Below are 11,752 nucleotides of genomic sequence, written 5' to 3' on the forward strand. Positions count from 1 at the left end.
GGCTCTGCTTGTCCCCGGGGGAAGCGAGGGAGAGGAGATCGCGTTGGAAGGGAAGAAAAAGGAGGGAGGGAGAGGGAAGTCGGCTGGTCCTCGTTCCCGATCACCGAGAGGAGCTCCTGCTGCTGACAGGCACCGCGCTCACGCTGGCTCGAGCGCGCAACTAACAGAGCCGTCGCGAGGGCGGTTCGTTTTGACAGTCAATTTGCTCCCTCCAACCTTCTTTTCTCCTCTCCCCCTCTACATATGCGCCACCAGCCAGAAAATTATCAAGCACAGGACGTCTGCGCTACTGCGGGCGCCAAACTCAGCTGTTCTCTTAGGCGAAGAAAAAGGAGAAGGATTTCACGTTGAGAAAGCCACTCCGCCCCCACGCGCTCTTGTCGCGCTCTTGCATTGGTTATGTTGAGCCAGTTTTGGCACACTCGCTCGGTTGCTGGGCTCCTCAAAAGCGACTCTGTTTTAGGCAACGCCTTTGTTTTCTTTTTGTACTTCTTTTGCGTGCTTTCTTGCACCTCCCGCTGGCCTCCGGCATCCAGTTCGAACGTTCCCGGGCTCCCTCTCCGGCCCGTTTTGCTGGCTCATGCAAGGGAGTGCAGTGGGAGACGGGGAAAAAAGGGATCGATGAAACATACATCAGTTGGGCCGGGTTGGCGGAAAAGGGAGATTGCGGCCTGGAAGCTCCGCCCACACACCGCACCAAGAGGGCCAATGGGAGCGTCGATCGCTCGAGAGAAGCGGAGGAGAAAAAGTGGAAGGGGAAAACGGCAGGGGAAATTATCCCGCATCTCGGCGGGTTCGTTAACCACGGCGAGTGGGGCGGAAGGTGCTTTTGACGCTTATTTCTTGGTGTTGGCTATTTCTTTGCGTTATTCCTCGCTGTAGGATTGAAAAGCAGGCGTACACCGTAAATACACTCTTAATCTGTTTCCACGTAAGATCCACTTAGTAACTGGAACTTTTTTGCAAAAAAGTTCCAGTTATATATTTGGAACCGTGTTCCACATATCCTGAAAATTAAGTGGAACAGTTCCCCACATATTTTTGCAACTAAATTATGTGGATCGGTGTTCCAAATAAAAGTATGCGGATCACTGTTCCAAATAAAAGGGTAGTTTAAGTTACTGGAACATTGATCCATGTAAAATGATTATGGAATTTATCCGGTGCGCCGTTCCAGGTACCTTCAGGCCAGCTGTTTATATAAAACGGTGTTCCTATAGGCATTGGGAAGCTGTCTATGGGACTCCACTTTTCCAATATTTCTGCTTTCCTGTCGGTATACACCGAGGTCATATGCCAGGCTGGCGGATGCATTGGTATCAGCAGGAGACCGCAAGCACCATTTTAACACAGCCTTGATAAATGACCCGCAGTGATACCAACAATTTGAAAGCAGAAACCATCGCAGCAGTGTGGTCCCTGACAGTTCCCAACAGTTGCCTATCGGAGCACAGTTCTATATAAAAGTTGGTCTGAGGCACCTAGAGCGGCACACAGTCTTTGGCTTCACCCGCAGAATCCTCTTCTGACTTTCAGCTGCATGTAAAAGAAACAATATACTTGCATTAAAATAAGCACGAAACCAACTATTATGACTCATACACTGCTTTTCAATATACTATACAACTTTATTGGGTGTTAGTATGGATACATTTCAGATTTTAATAGCTGTCTATTTTAAATTGCACAGAAAATGACCAACGTACAAGGAATAAATACCATAACGATAACACTAGGCTCCAAGTGGCATTTTCACATATTCACCTTTACTCAAAAACATGGTTAATAAAGACGGTATTAGGGGCAACTGCTTCACAAATAAATATGCGTGTGCGTCTACCGCGGCACTGACACAGACATTATACAACAGTGAGCATCAAATATGCTGTCTTATCAGATAAACCAAGGTAATTCAAAGGCGTAATGACTCATTGCGCTTGCCATACTATGTTTACGCATAACTGTTTGGGAAAATGCAGTTTGCTATTAAATTGTAGGGAAAGGCCTAAAAACAAGCCATACACGGTTGTATTATCACAAACCTACAACAGTGCAGTGCAAGAGTTTAGGAAAACAACGCTCGAGCCAAGATTAACGATAAAACATTTTGACACGAGAGGTCACATGTAGCAGTATGCCACCATTAAAACATGATTATTAAAGATAGTAGTTTCCTGACACCAGACGTAAGTGTAACATCAAGCTATTTGTAGGCAAAATAGACTGTATGAGCGTCCTGAAAAGGCCTGACTTAAGGCACGTTACTTGCCCAAACAATTTGTAGTTGTTTAAAATAATTCATCCCAAGAAATCTCACAAAAGCCAGCGTGAATCTTATATAATTTTGCAAACCAGGTAGCTAGAAGCATGTTACACATATTAAAATTTAACAAGCAGACTAATCATATACGTCATCAATTCAAGCGGGAACAAGTCAGACATCCTTAAGAAGCAAACAAGCCAGCCTTTAATCATACAGGTGACCAGTTTTACAAAGCAGACTTGAAAGCATTTTTTCCAGCCTCAACATTTTACCTTAGGTGAAATTCACAGTTGCGTGCTATAATAACCCTCCCGTCTTGCTATCAGTGTAATTGTGACCAAAGCCCTGCTTCTGCCAAGCAAGAAATGCAGCTTTGTTCAAAGAAGAAAACTTCTTCAAGCCAAATACGCACATTTTCAATTCTTCTAGGTCATGGGTGTCAGCTCATATCCGGTACTAAAATTTATCAATGAAGGCGAAAGCCATCTGCGTAAATAATCACTGTCACTTTTGCATCAGCAGCAGCACTGCCATGAAAAAAAAATATCATGAGCTACACTTGAATAATAAGGACGTTACAATGCGGTGCCATGAACTACATTACCACCCACTATAGATTCAAAGGCAGCCTGCGCATTGTGCCAATGATGAAAAATAAGGCATGACTTCAGTGTTCAGTTGACATGAAACTTGCATGTGCCAGTAACTTAAACCTCTTCATCTGATTTCACCCCCTTCATGCCTTTCATCTGACCTCCTTCATGCCTTTTAAGAGATACTTTAACCCCTACCAATAATTTAAAATCCCAAGTAGAGCTGAACACTTCAAGTATTTCAACAGAGACTTCAACTTAAATGACACCAGGCCACTGTCAAACTTATCATGCTTTCCAAGAACTCCCTGCAAAAGTCCCAAGAACTCTTCAAAGGCACACAACCATATGAACATGATGACACGATGAAAAAGATGACATATGCGGCGAAGAGGATGACCACATCCTGACGTGACAATGCAGGCGGCGAATCCGTGATGTGTTTCTTGCGGGCAATATTGATGCCGCCAGTCCCTTCTCTCAGAATAACTGGGCCTCGAGAAGACTTAGTGCTCACCTCATGTACCTTCAAGGAAACAAGAAAATTTTGTGACATGGTTGGTTTAAATGAGTGAGTTGCTTAGTCCCTTTCATAACACAGTAATTATTTTAAAATCAGTGATTTCTTGAGTTTTTTTCTGGGAGTGCTGCTAAAGGTGAAAGTGCGCTAAACAATATCACCACAGACAATCAATGAAATTGCCCTGATTCTGGAAAGTATCCCACTTTGCTGCATCGGTATCCTTAATGTAACGTTTTTTATCCTTGAGAGGTTTCGTTTATTAATCAAATAATAATTACTATAATCACCTTTCGGCATTATATTTTACACACCTTCTCTCTGCAAAAAATGTTCTCTGTACTGTATAATGTGCTCCCTAGAATGCTGTAGTGAGGCTGGCTTAATATAACTTACAGCTAAACGATGTTTCTACCACAAAGAAATAACTGGCCAGTCACAAGAAAATCATAAATATCGCACTGTGGCCGAAATTTTTTGTGGCATTATTTCCACCTAAAATATTTCCCTATCGATGTGTATTCCTCCATGGTGCGTAGTGGTATGAGCCAGAAGTTGAGCTCACTAACGCTGAACTAGGCTGTTGCACAATGTTCTTATAAATCACAACTATAGCACATTTTATTGCAGACATCACTTCCTGCACTCTAAAGAATTCCCTTTAAAAAAAATTACCCCTTATTTAACCACCTATCAAAATCCAATGCAAGCATTACTCATGCTACGCCTGTATTTGGGAGTATTATTGGTGCTACGGGCGTATTAAAAGCGGGAAATTTAAATCGTCAGTTGCCACCGTATTGTTGTAGCAGCAACCACGTTGGGCGTGTCCGTGGTGCTGGCAAATCACAACAACTCTCAAGGTGTAAAAGCTAAATATTTACAATACTAAAATACAAAATAGTGGTTTTTTTGGCCACTGTTGGAGCATCCGTAACAGGCGGAATGTGAACACAATGGCCAATATTGGCGTTCACTATAACTTTTTAACACTGAGATTTTATTAGGACGAACAGACCCAGAAATTGAGTCTCGCAAAAACAAAATGCCAGCTTACCCAACCAAAATTAAGACCCGGGTGTTTCTGCCAGGGCAGTCTCGAAGTGCACTTCCAGGAAAGTTTCGCTAACGTGTTCCGAAAAGCTCCTACTGTCACCTTGAGCCACAGGCCAAGCTGTCACTGAAAAGAAGTTTCAAACCATTAGTTATAAAGAAACTACCAAAAAACGCGCCATGAAAGACCCAAAAATGGCAGTGCGTACTTACTTGTAGAATGCAATGATTTCATCCCGTGCAAGAGCTTTAATGTGTTGCCTTCTGATGATACACGTCCAAGAAGGGGTCCAAATACAATTAAAATGGCCATATGCATTCCATGTACCACTGTTTTAGGTCTACTTTCGCGCTATTGCCTAGAAAATAAACAGTACAAAAATATAGGAGAATAAATTTATGCCTCGCTTTACCCAGGGTGCACGATAAAATATTGAACAATGTCTGATTCGTTCCACGAAAGTAGAATGCCTTTTTTACAGCGGAAGCCCTGGTAATCTTTTCTTGCTAAACAAAAATATAAAAATATTTGAACATATTTTAAGCTCACCTGTCCTTGGTCTATGAGAACTGGTGAATATCTGCACAATATGCACGACTCAAAAAGCACTCTTTTGTGGCTTATGAGCTCCACAGGGCATTCATAATCCGCCACACTCTCCCCGACGACCCTTCAGCATGCCAAAGATGTCTTCAGCCAGTGAATGCCACAGCCATGACTTCGCAGGAGCATGTAAAGAAAGGAAATAATTGGTTTTCATTTTTTTTTTTTGCAGAGGAACAAAACATTTGTCACAACCTATCAGCGGAGGGCCAAATGTCTCCACAGTCAGCCATATACTCTTTCTGAACAGGTCATGGAGTATGAATACAGAATGTAGCAATCTGCTTTTGCAGTATAATTTCTACGTTCAAAGTAGAACAGAAATGGATTATAATGTTTGGTGCACATCATGATGCAACAACTTTGCGCCCGGGCGTTTTGAAAATTATTCCAACTCTCGAGCTGCCACTGAGATTGATAGCATAAAATGGCAGGAATGTATTATTTTTAAACTTATTTTGTGACGTTAAAACTTCTAAAAGTCCACACGTGAGTTTTATGGGTAATTATTCTGAGGTCTCAGGTTACCACTGACATTGACAGCATAGAAACGGCACCACACTTTCTGCGTGTTTCCACCTGCCTTCCCCTCCACGAAAGGAACGTTTTGTTACTACGCTACTGCTCAGACAACCACTTTCCCTTGCATTTCACTACACGTCAGGGAGCCAACTTAAGTTGACTAGTGTAAATCGAACATCTGAATTCATCGAAGGCATTGGAAGAAACCGGGAATAACTACACACACAGCACAGAAAAACGTACGCAGTGCTGCCGCTAACGCCTTTAACGCACATTAGGGAGTTTTAGTATAGCGTTTTAGCTGTAGCGTTAACGTTTTGCGGGCCGCAATCGCGAACGGATAGCGCCTCGTTATGCTACGGTTAGCGTGCCCGCTAACGCTATGGGCGCGCTAAAGTGGTGCTTTCCGCTATACTAAAACTCTCTATTAACATTAGGCGGAATAGCGTGATTAGCACAATAAATTTATGGCTCTCAGAAGACCAACACAACGCAATTAACACGGAAGTTTGAAAATACCGATAAGTCTAAAGACAGACGCTCCGACAAACATGTTGTGAAGTGTGTGCGCGTGAGACAATAGCGTGCGACTAACCCGAGAAGATTCAGTACCGCTGACAGGTACAGCAACCGTCAATATACAACTAAGCAACACCACACCATAAGCGGACATGCAGACTCGAGAAATGCGCGCACCAGCCACTTTCTAAATAGCACTAGCTAATGTACGCAGCCATAAATGTCAAGCCGACTCCGACCCACATACACACAAGCTTAAGTGAATAATTCGGCCGCAAACGTTTCTCGCATCGAAGAGGAAGCGGAGCGGCACGTTTATCGGACGCAGTGATGAACAAGTCAAAGAACAACCGTTACCAGAACATAAATAAGCAGCACTGACCTTTTTTGCGCCTCCCGGCAAAACTTCACTTCGTCGAAGAGTAAATACAGCCCGAGGACATGAAGAAATCCGCAGTTTGACGCCACAACCAAACCACCAAACTGGTAACCGTTCCCGCCAGTCTGACCGACAGTTCATTTGCTGTTCTCGATTCGACAGTTCTCGATTGCTCGCATAACGCGAGCAATCGAGAAAACCGCTATAGAAGGCCACTGGTGGCGCTGCATGCGGATGAACAAAAACTAGCTTCCGTAAACGTTGAAGGGACACTGAAGTGATATGTAAACATTGCGGGATTACTAGCGCAAATTGTAGTCCGGAGTCCCCAGGCCATGTTTCGACCACTCTAGGCGCGTTTACACGATTTTATTTAGTAGAAAAACTAATTCGAAAACGCTGTCCTCCTCTCTTTATGCTCGCCCATTTTCTGTGGCGTTTTCGTGTGACGTCAGGAGGGGATGAGCTGGCAATTGGCTGCGCCACGGCTGCGCTACTGCACGGCTCCCCGGCCGACAGAGTCAGTCGGCCCAGCGTTTCGTCCGCCGGCCGCCGGCGGGTCGTCGCAATCAAGGAGGTTAAAAAAAAATTACTTGGTCGCAATTCGTTCGCTTAGTTGAAACGAAGCCAGGACACGTTTGTGAATGGAAGAATGTGCCTTTCTTTACTTGGTTTGTTTGTACACTGTATCTAGCTCCAAGTCAAGGTCGCTTCACACAAGCGCTGCACATGCGACGCTTCGCTGACTGGTACGCCAGTAGGAAAATATAGGGCCTCTTGAAGGCGGGAGAAGAGTCAGCGAAGTCAATACAGGTACTAAGCAAATAAAATCAACTGATATTTTTACCGTACAGCGTAAAACCAGGGCGCGGGAAGCACTTTTTTGCGCTGGGCGAACAAGCACAGCGGTCAGCAGCACGACTACGCATCTGCGAACGCTTTTCCGTCTACGAAATGTAATTGCTAGACGTGAGCTACTGTGGAAACTCGGGCGACGCTTACTGCACGATCGCAGTACAACAAATAGTCACCTAAGCGGCTTGAAATGCCAAAATTAAATAAAAGTGTAAACCGGTTGTACAATATATACCATATATTAGCAAACCATTCGCATCCGCTCCGTGGCCTAGCGGTCTGGGGCGCTGGGATTTCAGCGCAAATGTTTTGCGAGTCACGGGTTCGAATCCCCGCGGGTACGTGCTTTTTTTTGTAAGTTAACTTTTTTGTTTTCCGCCGATGTTTTCTATATTGAGTTCACCTTTTTTTGGGCCGCAACGTTCATGGCTACACGAACTAGTTCACAAAACGCGCGCAGGCTGGCACTGGCGCGCTAGCGAGTTCTCGTTGGCGTGCTGTTGCCATAAGCACCGACTGCTTGCAGGCAGTGGGCACAGGCCAGAATGAACAGACCCTTGGCCTGGTGCGAACACGCTTTTTACGATACAGGCATGAGGGAGGCAAGCTCCAAATATGGGGGAAAAGCGCATGACATTTGGGCGTCTGCGGGTACGCGGAGGGCGTTCATGCAGTGCGTAGGTCTCGGCTAGTGAATGCTACGACTACAAGCCGTCCTGGGAGGCTTATCTTGTGCATTTTACAGCCGACAACATGGCAGAAGCGCGGTACGATGATTACTGAGATAATGAGAATGCCCATCCAACAAAGCCATTGGTTATGTTTTACAGAACCGAAACCGAAACCGAAACTTGTGTGATTGCTAACCTTGGGCATCGTCCAATCACGGCGCCCCTCCTCTCAACGTCACAGCCTTAGTTGGTGCGGCCGCCGCAAACCGCGCATGGTAGTTTTTCTTCTTTCGCGCTTTGTAAAATAATTACCGATTTGTCAACCGGATAAACGATGAAAAGTGTGCTAATTTGAGCCAGTCTACGCAGTGCAAGCAAAAACGTGAGCTTGACAAATTCACTTCAGTGTCCCTTTAAATGACCTTATGTTGAGCAAAGTCAGAGTGAGCTCGTCGTTTTGGTCGACGTTTCCGTACGCCACTCTGCAAGCGCGACTCATCGTCTCTAGCGGATGCTTTTCACGTTGAGCATCGCGAAGCGCGACCCCTTCATCGGCCTTGCGAACTATTCGCGGCCGGGCCATGTGGAGTCAATGATTACCTACAGCAGCTTCTAGATGCTCCCTTTTTTCTATTCACGCCCTCGCACTCTATGAAAATTCTGTACACCACGTTCTTTTTACATTAAGCTAACCGATAAATGTGTCGGTACTGCGCAGTCATTGACATCAGCTTTACCGGCAAGTTTTCGTACTACCTCAGAACATGCACTTCCCATTTTCGTTGTTGGCTGAAAAGAATCATTTATATAATCAGTGGTTTAATATTGCCCTCTGTAGTGTTTATGATAGGTCACGTGTATAAGAGATGACCGAGATCATAAAATGTCCTTATATCTTCTACGTTATCCCGTTGTAGACTCAAGTTATGTTTTAGCCTCCCACTTCTCTCTCTCTCTCTCTCTCTCTCTCTCTCTCCCTATACCTTACGAAATTAACCATGGTATTCTGAGTCCCTCCTCCACTCGAGCCTCTAGTGGAGGAGATCCTTGAAATCGATTTGCCCATGCATAGGCATTGCGGAATCCTCCCCTCAGCCGAGTGGAGGGAGCAAATGGAGGGGAGGAAGGACTCAGAATAAGGGCCTAAGCCAGCAACAGCGTGAGTGGGTTCCCTTCTTCCTGTAGTGGGATACATATTGACTAAGTCTTTTATTCACAAAATGAAAACACAAAAATTCGACAACGCTAATTTAAGGCGGGAAATTGCTATTCCACTCTTGACAGGTTTTGAAAAATCAGGCAGTGGTATTGGAAGAAGCTCTCTCGCATGAGATGGAAAGAACCATGAAGTGTGGTGTCGCTCAAAAAGCTTTACCAGACTTGTGCAACCAAGACCGGACTGGCCAGCAAAGCTACACTGGCGTTTGCTTAGCACGGTCCATGAACCTTTTGACTCGCTTCAATTCCTCAAGCTGTGCCACAGTGAGGGAGAGAGAGAGAAATCATTTTATTTTCCAAGCAAGTTGGCTAGGAACGCGTGGTGGCTGCCATCCGAAGGCTGGCGGCGACGGTGGCGGCTCGGTCAACCAGAAGTAGCTGCATCCCCGCTTGCGAGCTGCCCAGCGCGTCCTACCACTAATCGACGCTGAAGAAAGAGTGGGGGGAAGGGGAGGGGGGAAGGGGGGAGGGGGGGATGGGTTAAGAGGACAGGCCCACATGGCGTGGGTGGGTTAGTGTGTCCAGGGAGTCACAGAGGGGACAGTTGGGTGAAGGGAACTTAGAGGGATAGATCTTGTGGAGAAGGGAACGACTGGCGGGGGAGTTGGTCTGAAGGAGTCGCCATAGGCTCTCCTGAGCGTTGGTGAGGGATGTGTGAGCAGGGGGATAGCGGTGGCGGAATAGGCGGTAATGCTTCGTGACTTCTTAGTAGGATAGTGCCAAGCTAGCGACTGAGGCAAACATTGCCCATCAATATTGGTACAATACCAGGCTGATGATTCGCAGGGTATTCAGTCCGCTCTTTCGTTACCCTGCATACCGGCATGGAAAGGTACACAGTCGAGCCTGACTGTTCCTTTTATTACTGATATGATAGGGCTGCTGCGTACTCTACTTTAGGGCGCATTAGTGTAATACAGTCAAACCCGGTTATTGCGAACTGCAATATGCTCCACGATTAGTTCAATATATCCAATAGTTCGAAATAGCCGAACCCGCCTATAACGAGTTTTTCGTTATGAGTTCGCAGTACGCGGGACCCCCACCCACACCCCCTCATCCTGCCACCCCCGCATGCAGAAAACAACATAATAAAGTATACCATTACCATACACAAAACTATGTAATTATTGCAAGCAATAAAGCCACTTTCCGCTGTAACTACCTACTTTCCGAAAAAGCGGCGATTCTTGTTTTGAATTTCGTTTTGGCGGCGTCAACTAGCGCAGCATTCCCTACATAATACATCATTTGCATCAGTTGCAGTCCGTGTCCTTCAATATCGAAGCAATATTGGTGGAGCACATTGACTGCCGAAAGCGCTTCTTTAAGCATCGGGCAGCTTTCACACGCGACATCCTCCGCCCCTTCGGTGCTTCCAGCAGCGCCAGCAGCCATGACATCGGCGATGGGGGTCCGAGGAGCTCACAGTGAAAGCAACGTCGTCGTCGACACTCAGGCAATCCTCGAAGGGAGCTCCTATCAGCCCAACATCGGGAACGTTGGCGATCTCGTCTCACAGTTCATCGATGCTTCCATCTTGGTCCGGGCTCGCTGACTGGGAGGGTTTAATCATGAGACAGGCGCGTCGGAAACAGTTACGGAAAGTGCCGGGAGTCACGTCGCTTCATGGGAGGCTCAACATCTTCATCGCAGCCAATGAACATCTCAATGGCCGCTCTGAGACCATGCGTTTTGGCGGCAATTCTGGGCGCGCCGAGTTCGATATATCAGATGTGAACTTCGTTATAAGGAATATGTTTCGCATGTATTTTCGTAACTGATTTTTCTTTGTTCGATATATAGCACTATTCACTCTATCCGGGTTCATTATAATCGGGTTTGACTGTTATATGCCAACTTTCGTAAACGCGCGGGAGCACGTCTGAGGTTACGTTTGAGGAAACCAAGCGAACGGTTAGCAGATGCGAGGATATGGTTAATGTGATTATTCCATGTCAAGTTGCTGATTAGATGTACGCCAAAGTATTTGTAGGTTTAAGTTCTGTCCACGAGGCTGTCGTTTAATATGTAAGATGCTGAATTTTGGGAGGCGTGGTTAGTAGAGGGCACTACTTTTGTTTTATAAAGGTTCAGAGGCATTAGCCAGGTTGAGCGCCATGTGTTTATAGCGTTTAGGTCAGATTGAAGAATGTCGTTGTCATGGTTAGATTGAATTTTACGGTATAATACGTAGTCCTCCACAAACAGTCTGATGTTAGATTTTACGCAGTCTGTTAGATCATTAATATAAACTATAAAAAGCAAGCGCCCGAGTACACTTCCCTGAGGGACACAAGATGTTACGGGGACTAGGGATGAGTCGTGATTGTTAACTGATGTAAATTGCATCCTGTTAGAAAGAAAGTCTTTTATCCATGCTATAACAGTAGGGTCGATGTTCAGTAGCGTAAGCTTGTGAATAAGGCGATGGTGAGGGACCCGATCAAATGCTTTTGAAAAGTCTAGGAAAATTGCGTCGACTTTAATTCCAGCGTCTATTGATGAATGTAATTTGTGAATGAAGCCAGCTAGTTGGGTGTCACATGAAAAGC

At 45.5% G+C, this 11,752-nt stretch overlaps 1 long non-coding RNA gene across 1 annotated transcript; it reads right to left on the minus strand.

Moving 5' to 3' along the window:
- Positions 1–937: 937 nt before the first annotated feature.
- LOC144167454 (uncharacterized) lies at positions 938–4,768 on the minus strand. The gene is made up of 3 exons (XR_013322002.1): positions 4,643–4,768; positions 4,434–4,556; positions 938–3,382 (listed from the first exon to the last, which is right to left on the minus strand). It is a non-coding gene; the product is annotated as an uncharacterized LOC144167454 (long non-coding RNA).
- Between the last annotated feature and the right edge of the window lie 6,984 nt (positions 4,769–11,752).

Source organism: Haemaphysalis longicornis, unplaced genomic scaffold (genome assembly GCF_048455015.1).
Source record: "Haemaphysalis longicornis isolate Haplotype H1 unplaced genomic scaffold, Haemaphysalis longicornis Haplotype H1 scaffold_2, whole genome shotgun sequence".
Taxonomy (NCBI): Eukaryota; Metazoa; Arthropoda; class Arachnida; order Ixodida; family Ixodidae; genus Haemaphysalis; species Haemaphysalis longicornis.